Below are 12,500 nucleotides of genomic sequence, written 5' to 3' on the forward strand. Positions count from 1 at the left end.
TGTAACAACAGTATCCACCTCACACACATGGTTATGGGTTTAACAACAGTATCCACCTCACACACATGGTTATGAGTTTAACAACAGTATCCACCTCACACACATGGTTATGGGTTTAACAACAGTATCCACCTCACACACATGGTTATGGGTTTAACAACAGTATCCACCTCACACACATGGTTATGGGTTTAACAACAGTATCTACCTCACACACATGGTTATGGGTTTAACAACAGTATCCACCTCACACACATGGTTATGGGTTTAACAACAGTATCCACCTCACACACATGGTTATGGGTTTAACAACAGTATCCACCTCACACACATGGTTATGGGTTTAACAACAGTATCCACCTCACACACATGGTTATGGGTTTAACAACAGTATCTACACCACATGGTTATGGGTTTAACAACAGTATCCACCTCACACACATGGTTATGGGTTTAACAACAGTATCCACCTCACACACATGGTTATGGGTTTAACAACAGTATCTACCTCACACACATGGTTATGGGTTTAACAACAGTATCCACCTCATGGTTATGGGTTTAACAACAGTATCCACCTCACACACATGGTTATGGGTTTAACAACAGTATCCACCTCACACACATGGTTATGGGTTTAACAACAGAAGACACCTGTATCATGTCAGATATAGAGTTGAAATGTCTTACATCTTAATATTACACTTTATATACCAGAAGACTGAAATATAACAAAACCATTTGACATAGAAACACCGGATTTTCAACATTTACATGTATTTTATTAGTTATAAAATGATGAACAATATGAATAACATTCCAGCCAGGAGGCCACCAGGTCATTCCAGCCAGGAGGCCACCAGGTCATTCCAGCCAGGAGGCCACCAGGTCATTCCAGCCAGGAGGCCACCAGGTCATTCCAGCCAGGAGGCCACCAGGTCATTCCAGCCAGGAGGCCACCAGGTCATTCCAGCCATGAGGCCACCAGGTCATTTCCAGCCGTGAGGCCACCAGGTCATTCCAGCCAGGAGGCCACCAGGTCATTTCAGCCAGGAGGCCACCAGGTCATTCCAGCCAGGAGGCCACCAGGTCATTTCCAGCCAGGAGGCCACCAGGTCATTCCAGCCAGGAGGCCACCAGGTCATTCCAGCCAGGAGGCCACCAGGTCATTTCCAGCCAGGAGGCCACCAGGTCATTTCCAGCCAGGAGGCCACCAGGTCATTCCAGCCAGGAGGCCACCAGGTCATTTCACTAGGTCATTTCCAGCCGTGAGGCCACCAGGTCATTTCCAGCCATGAGGCCACCAGGTCATTTCCAGCCAGGAGGCCACCAGGTCATTTCACTAGGTCATTTCCAGCCGTGAGGCCACCAGGTCATTTCCAGCCATGAGGCCACCAGGTCATTCCAGCCAGGAGGCCACCAGGTCATTTCACTAGGTCATTTCCAGCCGTGAGGCCACCAGGTCATTTCCAGCCATGAGGCCACCAGGTCATTTCCAGCCAGGAGGCCACCAGGTCATTTCACTAGGTCATTTCCAGCCAGGAGGCCACCAGGTCATTTCCAGCCAGGAGGCCACCAGGTCATTTCCAGCCAGGAGGCCACTAGGTCATTTCCAGCCGTGAGGCCACCAGGTCATTTCAGCCGTGAGGCCACCAGGTCATTTCCAGCCATGAGGCCACCAGGTCATTCCAGCCAGGAGGCTACCAGGTCATTTCCAGCCAGGAGGCCACCAGGTCATTTCAGCTGTGAGGCCACCAGGTCATTTCCAGCCGTGAGGCCACCAGGTCATTCCAGCCAGGAGGCCACCAGGTCATTTCCAGCCAGGAGGCCACCAGGTCATTTCCAGCCAGGAGGCCACCAGGTCATTTCCAGCCAGGAGGCCACCAGGTCATTTCCAGCCAGGAGGCCACCAGGTCATTTCCAGCCAGGAGGCCACCAGGTCATTTCCAGCCAGGAGGCCACCAGGTCATTTCCAGCCAGGAGGCCACCAGGTCATTCCAGCCAGGAGGCCACTAGGTCATTTCCAGCCAGGAGGCCACCAGGTCATTTCCAGCCAGGAGGCCACCAGGTCATTTCCAGCCATGAGGCCACCAGGTCATTCCAGCCATGAGGCCACCAGGTCATTTCCAGCCATGAGGCCACCAGGTCATTTCCAGCCATGAGGCCACTAGGTCATTTCCAGCCATGAGGCCACTAGGTCATTTCCAGCCATGAGGCCACTAGGTCATTTCCAGCCGTGAGGCCACTAGGTCATTTCCAGCCATGAGGCCACCAGGTCATTTCCAGCCATGAGGCCACCAGGTCATTTCAGCCATGAGGCCACTAGGTCATTTCCAGCCGTGAGGCCACTAGGTCATTCCAGCCATGAGGCCACCAGGTCATTCCAGCCATGAGGCCACCAGGTCATTTCCAGCCATGAGGCCACCAGGTCATTTCCAGCCATGAGGCCACTAGGTCATTTCCAGCCATGAGGCCACTAGGTCATTTCCAGCCGTGAGGCCACTAGGTCATTTCCAGCCATGAGGCCACCAGGTCATTTCCAGCCATGAGGCCACCAGGTCATTTCAGCCATGAGGCCACCAGGTCATTTCCAGCCAGGAGGCCACTAGGTCATTTCCAGCCGTGAGGCCACCAGGTCATTTCCAGCCATGAGGCCACCAGGTCATTCCAGCCAGGAGGCCACCAGGTCATTTCCAGCCGTGAGGCCACTAGGTCATTCCAGCCGTGAGGCCACCAGGTCATTTCAGCCGTGGGCCACCAGGTCATTTCAGCCAGGAGGCCACCAGGTCATTTCAGCCGTGAGGCCACTAGGTCATTTCCAGCCGTGAGGCCACCAGGTCATTTCAGCCGTGAGGCCACCAGGTCTATCTATCTATCTATCTATCTATCTATCTATCTATCTATCTATCTATCTATCTATCTATCTATCTATCTATCTATCTATCTATCTATCTATCAGCCTTCAACACATCTATCTATCTATCTATCTATCTATCTATCTATCTATCTATCTATCTATCTATCTATCTATCTATCTATCTATCTATCTATCTATCTATCATCTATCTATCTATCTATCTATCTATCTATCTATCTATCTATCTTCAACACATCTATCTATCTCTATCTATCTATCTATCTATCAGCCTTCAACACATCTATCTATCTCCATATCTGACTCAGTACACCAGTCTATCAGCCTTCAACACATCTATCTATCTCCATAGTGACTCAGTACACCAGTGGGCCATCAGCCTTCAACACATCTATCTATCTCCATAGTGACTCAGTATCCACTGGGCCATCAGCCTTCAACTATCTATCTATCTATCTCCATAGTGACTCAGTACACCAGTGGGCCATCAGCCTTCAACACATCTATCTATCTCCATAGTGACTCAGTACACCATGGGCCATCAGCCTTCAACACATCTATCTATCTATCTCCATAGTGACTCAGTACACCAGTGGGCCATCAGCCTTCAACACATCTATCTATCTCCATAGTGACTCAGTACACCAGTGGGCCATCAGCCTTCAACACTATCTATCTATCTCCATAGTGACTCAGTACACCAGTGGGCCATCAGCCTTCAACACATCTATCTATCTCCATAGTGACTCAGTACACCAGTGGGCCATCAGCCTTCAACACATCTATCTATCTCCATAGTGACTCAGTACACCAGTGGGCCATCAGCCTTCAACACATCTATCTATCTCCATAGTGACTCAGTACACCAGTGGGCCATCAGCCTTCAACACATCTATCTATCTCCATAGTGACTCAGTACACCAGTGGGCCATCAGCCTTCAACACATCTATCTATCTCCATAGTGACTCAGTACACCACTGGGCCATCAGCCTTCAACACATCTATCTATCTCCATAGTGACTCAGTACACCAGTGGGCCATCAGCCTTCAACACATCTATCTATCTCCATAGTGACTCAGTACACCAGTGGGCCATCAGCCTTCAACACATCTATCTATCTCCATAGTGACTCAGTACACCAGTGGGCCATCAGCCTTCAACACATCTATCTATCTCCATAGTGACTCAGTACACCAGTGGGCCATCAGCCTTCAACACATCTATCTATCTATCTCCATAGTGACTCAGTACACCAGTGGGCCATCAGCCTTCAACACATCTATCTATCTATCTCCATAGTGACTCAGTACACCAGTGGGCCATCAGCCTTCAACACATCTATCTATCTATCTCCATAGTGACTCAGTACACCACTGGGCCATCAGCCTTCAACACATCTATCTATCTCCATAGTGACTCAGTACACCACTGGGCCATCAGCCTTCAACACATCTATCTATCTCCATAGTGACTCAGTACACCAGTGGGCCATCAGCCTTCAACACATCTATCTATCTCCATAGTGACTCAGTACACCACTGGGCCATCAGCCTTCAACACATCTATCTATCTCCATAGTGACTCAGTACACCAGTGGGCCATCAGCCTTCAACACATCTATCTATCTATCTCCATAGTGACTCAGTACACCACTGGGCCATCAGCCTTCAACACATCTATCTATCTCCATAGTGACTCAGTACACCACTGGGCCATCAGCCTTCAACACATCTATCTATCTCCATAGTGACTCAGTACACCACTGGGCCATCAGCCTTCAACACATGATCTACTAATGGAACAGATCCGGCCCTTAAAGCACCAGTAACATCCTACTCTGTCTCTCCTCCAAGTCAAGTATTTTAAATGGACTGTAATATGCATGATAAAGTCTCTATTTGTCATTAAAACCACTGAGCTAGTTAAGGACAACTCCGCTCTGAAATGAACTGAGCTTTGCCATTAAAAACGTCTCCTTCTCTTTCCCCCACTGTTCCCCCCTCTGCTCCCCCTCTGTTCCCCCTCTGTTCCCCCCTCTGTTCCCCCTCTGCTCCCCCCTCTGTTCCCCCTCTGTTCCCCCTCTGTTCCCCCCCCCCTCTGTTCCCCCCCCTGTTCGCCCCCTCTGCTCCCCCTCTGTTCCTCCCTCTGTTCCCCCCTCTGCTCCCCCTCTGTTCCCCCTCTGCTCCCCCTCTGTTCGCCCCCTCTGCTCCTCCCTCTGCTCCTCCCTCTGCTCCCCCTCTGCTCCTCCCTCTGTTCCCCCTCTGTTCGCCCCCTCTGCTCCCCCACTGCTCCCCCTCTGTTCCCCCCTCTGTTCCCCCCATCTGTTCCCCCCTCTGCTCCCCCTCTGTTCCCCCCCTCTGTTCCCCCTCCATCAGCCTTCAACACATGCTCCCCCCTCTGCTCCTCCCTCTGCTCCCCCTCTGTTCCTCCCTCTGCTCCTCCCTCTGCTCCTCCCTCTGTTCCCCCACTGCTCCTCCCTCTGCTCCTCCCTCTGCTCCTCCCTCTGTTCCTCCCTCTGCTCCCCCCTGTTCCCCCTCTGCTCCTCCCCTGTTCCCCCTCTGCTCCCCCTGCTCCTCTGCTCCCCCTCTGCTCCCCCTCTGCTCCTCCCTCTGCTCCTCCCTCTGCTCCTCCCTCTGCTCCCCCTCTGTTCCCCCTCTGCTCCTCCCTCTGCTCCTCCCTCTGCTCCCCCTCTGCTCCCCCTCTGTTCCCCCTCTGCTCCTCCCTCTGCTCCTCCCTCTGTTCTCTGTTCCCTCCCTCTGCTCCTCCCTCTGCTCCTCCCTCTGTTCCCCCTCTGTTCCCCCTCTGTTCCCCCCTCTGCTCCTCCCTCTGCTCCTCCCTCTGCTCCCCCTCTGCTCCCCCTCTGTTCCCCCCTCTGCTCCTCCCTCTGCTCCCCCTCTGCTCCTCCCTCTGCTCCTCCCTCTGCTCCCCCTCTGCTCCCCCCTCTGTTCCCCCTCTGTTCCCCCCTCTGCTCCTCCCTCTGCTCCCCCCTGCTCCTCCCTCTGTTCCCCCTCTGCTCCCCCCTCTGCTCCTCCCCCTCTGTTCCCCCTCTGTTCCCCCTCTGTTCCTCCCCCCCTGTTCCTCCCTCTGTTCCTCCCTCTGTTCCTCCCTCTGTTCCCCCCTCTGCTCCTCCCTCTGCTCCCCCTCTGCTCCCCCTCTGCTCCTCCCTCTGCTCCCCCTCTGCTCCCCCTCTGTTCCCCCCTCTGTTCCCCCCTCTGCTCCTCCCTCTGCTCCCCCCTCTGCTCCTCCCTCTGTTCCTCCCTCTGCTCCCCCTCTGCTCCTCCCTCTGTTCCCCCTCTGTTCCCCCTCTGTTCCCCCCTCTGTTCCTCCCTCTGTTCCCCCTCTGTTCCCCCTCTGTTCTCCCCTGTTCCCCCTCTGTTCCTCCCTCTGTTCCCCCTCTGTTCCTCCCTCTGCTCCCCCTCTGCTCCTCCCTCTGTTCCTCCCTCTGTCCCCCTCTGCTCCCCCCTCTGTTCCTCCCTCTGTTCCCCCTCTGTTCCCCCTCTGTTCCCCCTCTGTTCCTCCCTCTGTTCCCCCTCTGTTCCTCCCTCTGTTCCCCCCTCTGTTCCCCCTCTGTTCCCCCTCTGTTCCTCCCTCTGTTCCCCCTCTGTTCCTCCCTCTGTTCCCCCCTCTGTTCCCCCTCTGTTCCCCCTCTGTTCCCCCTCTGTTCCCCCTCTGTTCCCCCTCTGTTCCTCCCTCTGTTCCCCCTCTGTTCCTCCCTCTGTTCCTCCCTCTGTTCCCCCTCTGTTCCCCCTCTGTTCCCCCTCTGTTCCCCCTCTGTTCCTCCCTCTGTTCCCCCTCTGTTCCCCCCTCTGTTCCTCCCTCTGCTCCTCCCTCTGTTCCTCCCTCTGCTCCTCAGTTCTCCTTAATAAATGTCCAGATCTGTGTGAAAGAAGCCGTCACCCCAGTGAGGCTGGAGAGGATGATATCAAAGGTTTCCTTCAGGTTTACACTTGGCTAAACAAAACACCATTCTGTTCTGCCTGTCTCACTGTGTCCCACTCCCTCTCTCACTCCCTCTCTCACTCCCTCTCTCCCCCTCCCTCCCGCTCTCTCTGTCTCTGTCTCCCCTCCCTCTGCTCCTCCCTCTGCTCCTCCCTCTCTCCCTCCCTCTCTCCCTCCCTCTCTCCCTCCCTCCCGCTCTCTCTGTCTCTGTCTCCCACTCCCTCTCTCCCTCCCTCCCCCCTCTGTCTCTGTCTCCCCACTCCCTCTCTCCCTCCCTCTCTCTCTGTCTCCCCCCCTCTCTCCCTCCCTCCCCTCTCTCTGTCTCTGTCTCCCACTCCCTGTTCCCTCCCTCTCTTCCTCCCTCTGTCCCTCCCTCTCTCCCTCCCTCCCGCTCTCTCTGTCTCCCCTCCCTCTTCCTCCCTCTCTCTCTCTCTCTGCCTCTCACCCCTCTCTCCCCCTCTCTTCCCCTCCCTCTGTCTCCCACTCCCTCTCTCCCCCTCTGTTCCTCCCTCTGTTCCCCCTCTGTTCCTCCCTCTGTTCCCCCCTCTGTTCCCCCTCTGTTCCCCCTCTGTTCCCCCCCTCTGTTCCTCCCTCTGTTCCCCCCTCTGTTCCTCCCTCTGCTCCTCCCTCTGTTCCTCCCTCTGTTCCTCCCTCTGCTCCTCAGTTCTCCTTAATAAATGTCCAGATCTGTGTGAAAGAAGCCGTCACCCCAGTGAGGCTGGAGAGGATGATATCAAAGGTTTCCTTCAGGTTTACACTTGGCTAAACAAAACACCATTCTGTTCTGCCTGTCTCACTGTGTCCCACTCCCTCTCTCACTCCCTCTCTCACTCCCTCTCTCCCTCCCTCCCGCTCTCTCTGTCTCGCTGTCTCCCACTCCCTCTGCTCCTCCCTCTGCTCCTCCCTCTCTCCCTCCCTCTCTCCCTCCCTCTCTCCCTCCCTCCCGCTCTCTCTGTCTCTGTCTCCCACTCCCTCTCTCCCTCCCTCCCGCTCTCTCTGTCTCTGTCTCCCACTCCCTCTCTCCCTCCCTCTCTCTCTGTCTCCCACTCCCTCTCTCCCTCCCTCCCGCTCTCTCTGTCTCTGTCTCCCACTCCCTCTCTCCCTCCCTCTCTCCCTCCCTCTCTCCCTCCCTCTCTCCCTCCCTCCCGCTCTCTCTGTCTCCCACTCCCTCTCTCCCTCCCTCTCTCTCTGCCTCTCTCTCTGTCTCCCCCTCCCTCTCTCCAACCCTCCCTCTCTGTCTCCCACTCCCTCTCTCCCTCCCTCTCTCCCTCCCTCTCTCCCTCCCTCTCTCTCTGCCTCTCCCTCTGTCTCCCACTCCCTCTCTCCCTCCATCTCTCTCTGTCTCCCACTCCCTCTCTCCCTCCCTCTCTCTCTGCCTCTCTCTCTGTCTCCCCCTCCCTCTCTCCCTCCCTCTCTCTCTGTCTCCCCCTCCCTCTCTCCCTCCCTCTCTCTCTGTCTCCCACTCCCTCTCTCCCTCCCTCTCTCTCTGCCTCTCTCTCTGTCTCCCACTCCCTCTCTCCCTCCCTCCCGCTCTCTCTGTCTCCCACTCCCTCTCTCCCTCCCTCTCTCCCTCCCTCTCTCCCTCCCTCTCTCCCTCCCTCCCGCTCTCTCTGTCTCCCACTCCCTCTCTCCCTCCCTCTCTCTCTCTCTCTGCCTCTCACTCCCTCTCTCCCTCCCTCTCTCCAACCCTCCCTCTCTGTCTCCCACTCCCTCTCTCCCTCCCTCTCTCCCTCCCTCTCTCCCTCCCTCTCTCTCTGCCTCTCCCTCTGTCTCCCACTCCCTCTCTCCCTCCCTCTCTCTCTGTCTCCCACTCCCTCTCTCCCTCCCTCTCTCTCTGCCTCTCTCTCTGTCTCCCCCTCCCTCTCTCCCTCCCTCTCTCTCTCTCCCCCTCCCTCTCTCTCTGTCTCCCACTCCCTCTCTCTCCCTCTCTCTCTGCCTCTCTCTCTCTGTCTCCCACTCCCTCTCTCCCTCCCCCCCCTCTCTCTGTCTCCCACTCCCTCTCTCCCTCCCTCTCTCTCTCTCCTCCCTCCCTCTCTCCTCCCTCTCTCTGCCTCCCTCTCTGTCTCCCTCCCTCTCTCCCTCCCTCTCTCTCTGCCTCTCTCTCCATCTCCCACTCCCTCTCTCCTCTCTCCTCTCTCCCTCCCTCCCTCCCTCTGTCTCTCCCTCCCTCTCTCCCTCCCTCTCTCTCTGCCTCTCTCTCTGCCTCTCTCTCCGTCTCCCTCCCCCTCTCTCCCTCTCTCTCTCTCTCTCTCTCTCCCTCCCTCCCTCTCTCTCTGTCTCTCCCTCCCTCTCTCCCTCCCTCTCTCTCTGCCTCTCTCTCTGCCTCTCTCTCCGTCTCCCACTCCCTCTCTCCCTCTCTCTCTCTCCCACTCCCTCTCTCCCTCCCTCTCTCTCTGTCTCCCACTCCCTCTCTCCCTCCCTCTCTCTCTGCCTCTCTCTCTGTCTCCCCCTCCCTCTCTCCCTCCCTCTCTCTCTGTCTCCCAATCCCTCTCTCCCTCCCTCTCTCTCTGTCTCCCAATCCCTCTCTCCCTCCCTCTCTCTCTGCCTCTCTCTCTGTCTCCCACTCCCTCTCTCCCTCCCTCCCGCTCTCTCTGTCTCCCACTCCCTCTCTCCCTCCCTCTCTCTCTCTGCCTCTCACTCCCTCTCTCCCTCCCTCTCTCCCACCCTCCCTCTCTGTCTCCTACTCCCTCTCTCCCTCCCTCTCTCCCTCCCTCTCTCTCTGCCTCTCTCTCTGCCTCTCTCTCCATCTCCCACTCCCTCTCTCCCTCTCTCTCTCTCTCCCACTCCCTCCCTCCCTCTCTCTGTCTCTCCCTCCCTCTCTCCCTCCCTCTCTCTCTGCCTCTCTCTCTGCCTCTCTCTCTGCCTCTCTCTCCGTCTCCCACTCCCTCTCTCCCTCTCTCTCTCTCTCCCACTCCCTCCCTCCCTCTCTCTGTCTCTCCCTCCCTCTCTCCCTCCCTCTCTCTCTGCCTCTCTCTCTGCCTCTCTCTCCGTCTCCCACTCCCTCTCTCCCTCTCTCTCTCTCTCCCACTCCCTCCCTCCCTCTCTCTGTCTCTCCCTCCCTCTCTCCCTCCCTCTCTCTCTGCCTCTCTCTCTGTCTTCCACTCCCTTCCTCTCTCCCTCCCACCCTCTCTCTCTGCCTCCCTCCCTCCCTCTCTCTGCCTCTCTGTCTCCCCCTCCCTCCCTCCCTCCCTCCTCTCCCCTCCCTCCCTCCCTCCCTCCCTCCCTCCCTCCCTCCCTCCCTCCCTCCCTCTCTCTGCCTCCCACTCCCTCTCACCCTCCCTCTCTCTGCCTCTCTGTCTCCCCCTCCCTCTCTCCCTCCCTCTCTGTCTCCCCCTCCCTCCCTCTCTGTCTCCCACTCCCTCCCTCTCTCTCTCTCTCCCTCCCTCTCTGTCTCCCACTCCCTCCCTCTCTCTCTCTATCCCTCCCTCCCTCTCTTTCAGTCTCCTGTGGCCTTTCAATTCTAATCTCCTCCGCTGACATTGATGTTGTGACCTCTCCTCCAGTTAAAAGGGCTCAGAGACTCTCTCAGGCCCAGTGAGTATTACTTTGAGTCTGACTCTCTCCCAGAGACACCGCTCTCTGAGGCGCAGGATGCTTTTGAACACAGAGAGTAAAAAGGACTTGTAGAGATAGCTTGTTTTGAAGTGAGGAACGAACAGATTGAGTTTTACAAAAGCACACAAAGAGAAGGGCAGCTTTGAACGCTGAACGGTGAAACACACAGAGAACAGGTAGAGAGGCCTGCAGAGGTGGGGTGTAAACTCAGAACATAGTCTACAGGAACACTGAGAGAACATAGACTACAGGAACACTGGGAGAACATAGACTACAGGAACACTGAGAACATAGTCTACAGGAACACTGAGAGAACAGTCTACAGGAACACTGGGAGAACATAGTCTACAGGAACACTGGGAGAACATAGTCTACAGGAACACTGAGAGAACATAGTCTACAGGAACACTGGGAGAACATAGTCTACAGGAACACTGGGAGAACAGTCTACAGGAACACTGGGAGAACATAGTCTACAGGAACACTGAGAGAACATAGTCTACAGGAACACAGAGAACATAGACTACAGGAACACTGAGAGAACATAGTCTACAGGAACACTGAGAGAACATAGACTACAGGAACACTGAGAGAACAGTCTACAGGAACACTGAGAGAACAGTCTACAGGAACACTGGGAGAACATAGTCTACAGGAACACTGGGAGAACATAGTCTACAGGAACACTGGGAGAACATAGTCTACAGGAACACTGGGAGAACATAGTCTACAGGAACACTGGGAGAACATAGTCTACAGGAACACTGGGAGAACATAGTCTACAGGAACACTGGGAGAACAGTCTACAGGAACACTGTGAGAACAGTCTACAGGAACACTGGGAGAACATAGTCTACAGGAACACAGAGAACATAGACTACAGGAACACTGAGAGAACATAGTCTACAGGAACACTGAGAGAACAGTCTACAGGAACACTGAGAGAACATAGTCTACAGGAACACTGGGAGAACATAGTCTACAGGAACACTGGGAGAACATAGTCTACAGGAACACTGGGAGAACATAGTCTACAGGAACACTGGGAGAACATAGTCTACAGGAACACTGGGAGAACATAGTCTACAGGAACACTGGGAGAACATAGTCTACAGGAACACTGGGAGAACATAGTCTACAGGAACACTGGGAGAACAGTCTACAGGAACACTGGGAGAACAGTCTATAGGAACACTGAGAGAACATAGTCTACAGGAACACTGGGAGAACAGTCTACAGGAACACTGAGAGAACATAGTCTACAGGAACACTGAGAGAACAGTCTATAGGAACACTGAGAGAACATAGTCTACAGGAACACTGAGAGAACATAGTCTACAGGAACACTGGGAGAACATAGACTACAGGAACACAGAGAACATAGACTACAGGAACACTGGGAGAACATAGTCTACAGGAACACTGAGAGAACATAGACTACAGGAACACTGAGAGAACATAGACTACAGGAACACTGAGAGAACAGTCTACAGGAACACTGAGAGAACATAGTCTACAGGAACACTGGGAGAACATAGTCTACAGGAACACTGAGAGAACATAGTCTACAGGAACACTGAGAGAACATAGTCTACAGGAACACTGAGAGAACATAGTCTACAGGAACACTGGGAGAACATAGTCTACAGGAACACAGAGAACATAGACTACAGGAACACTGAGAGAACAGTCTACAGGAACACTGAGAGAACATAGTCTACAGGAACACTGTGGTTCAAAATAGAAGACTGTAAAATAGAGGTGATGACAGAAGAACAAACACATCACACTTCAACTGATACTTCCGTGTGTGTGTGTGTCCTCGGGTCCTCCTCTGTGTGTAAGGACAGAGGAGAGAGGACAGAGGAGGTGTGTGTGTGTGTGTGTGTGTGTGTGTGTGTGTGTATGAACCCAGTGTGTGTGCCTCCCTGTGTGTCCTGTGTGTGTGTGTTTATCTCACCCTGCCAGTGTGTAAATGTGTGTGTGTGTGTGTCAAGCTGAGTGACCTTGTGAAAAAGTGTGTGTTAGGAGTGGTTTGTGTGTGTGTGTGTGTGTGTTGTGTCTGTGTGTGTCTGTGTGTGTGACTGTGTGTGTGTGTGTCTGTGTGTGTGTGTGTGTGTGTGTGTGTG

General features: G+C 54.6%; 1 protein-coding gene across 1 annotated transcript in view; it reads right to left on the minus strand.

Moving 5' to 3' along the window:
• LOC124022817 (dachshund homolog 1-like) overlaps positions 1–12,500 on the minus strand; it is a 62,491-nt gene that overhangs the window by 49,302 nt on the left and 689 nt on the right. The window lies entirely within an intron of this gene.

Source organism: Oncorhynchus gorbuscha, unplaced genomic scaffold (genome assembly GCF_021184085.1).
Source record: "Oncorhynchus gorbuscha isolate QuinsamMale2020 ecotype Even-year unplaced genomic scaffold, OgorEven_v1.0 Un_scaffold_1440, whole genome shotgun sequence".
Classification (NCBI taxonomy): domain Eukaryota; kingdom Metazoa; phylum Chordata; class Actinopteri; order Salmoniformes; family Salmonidae; genus Oncorhynchus; species Oncorhynchus gorbuscha.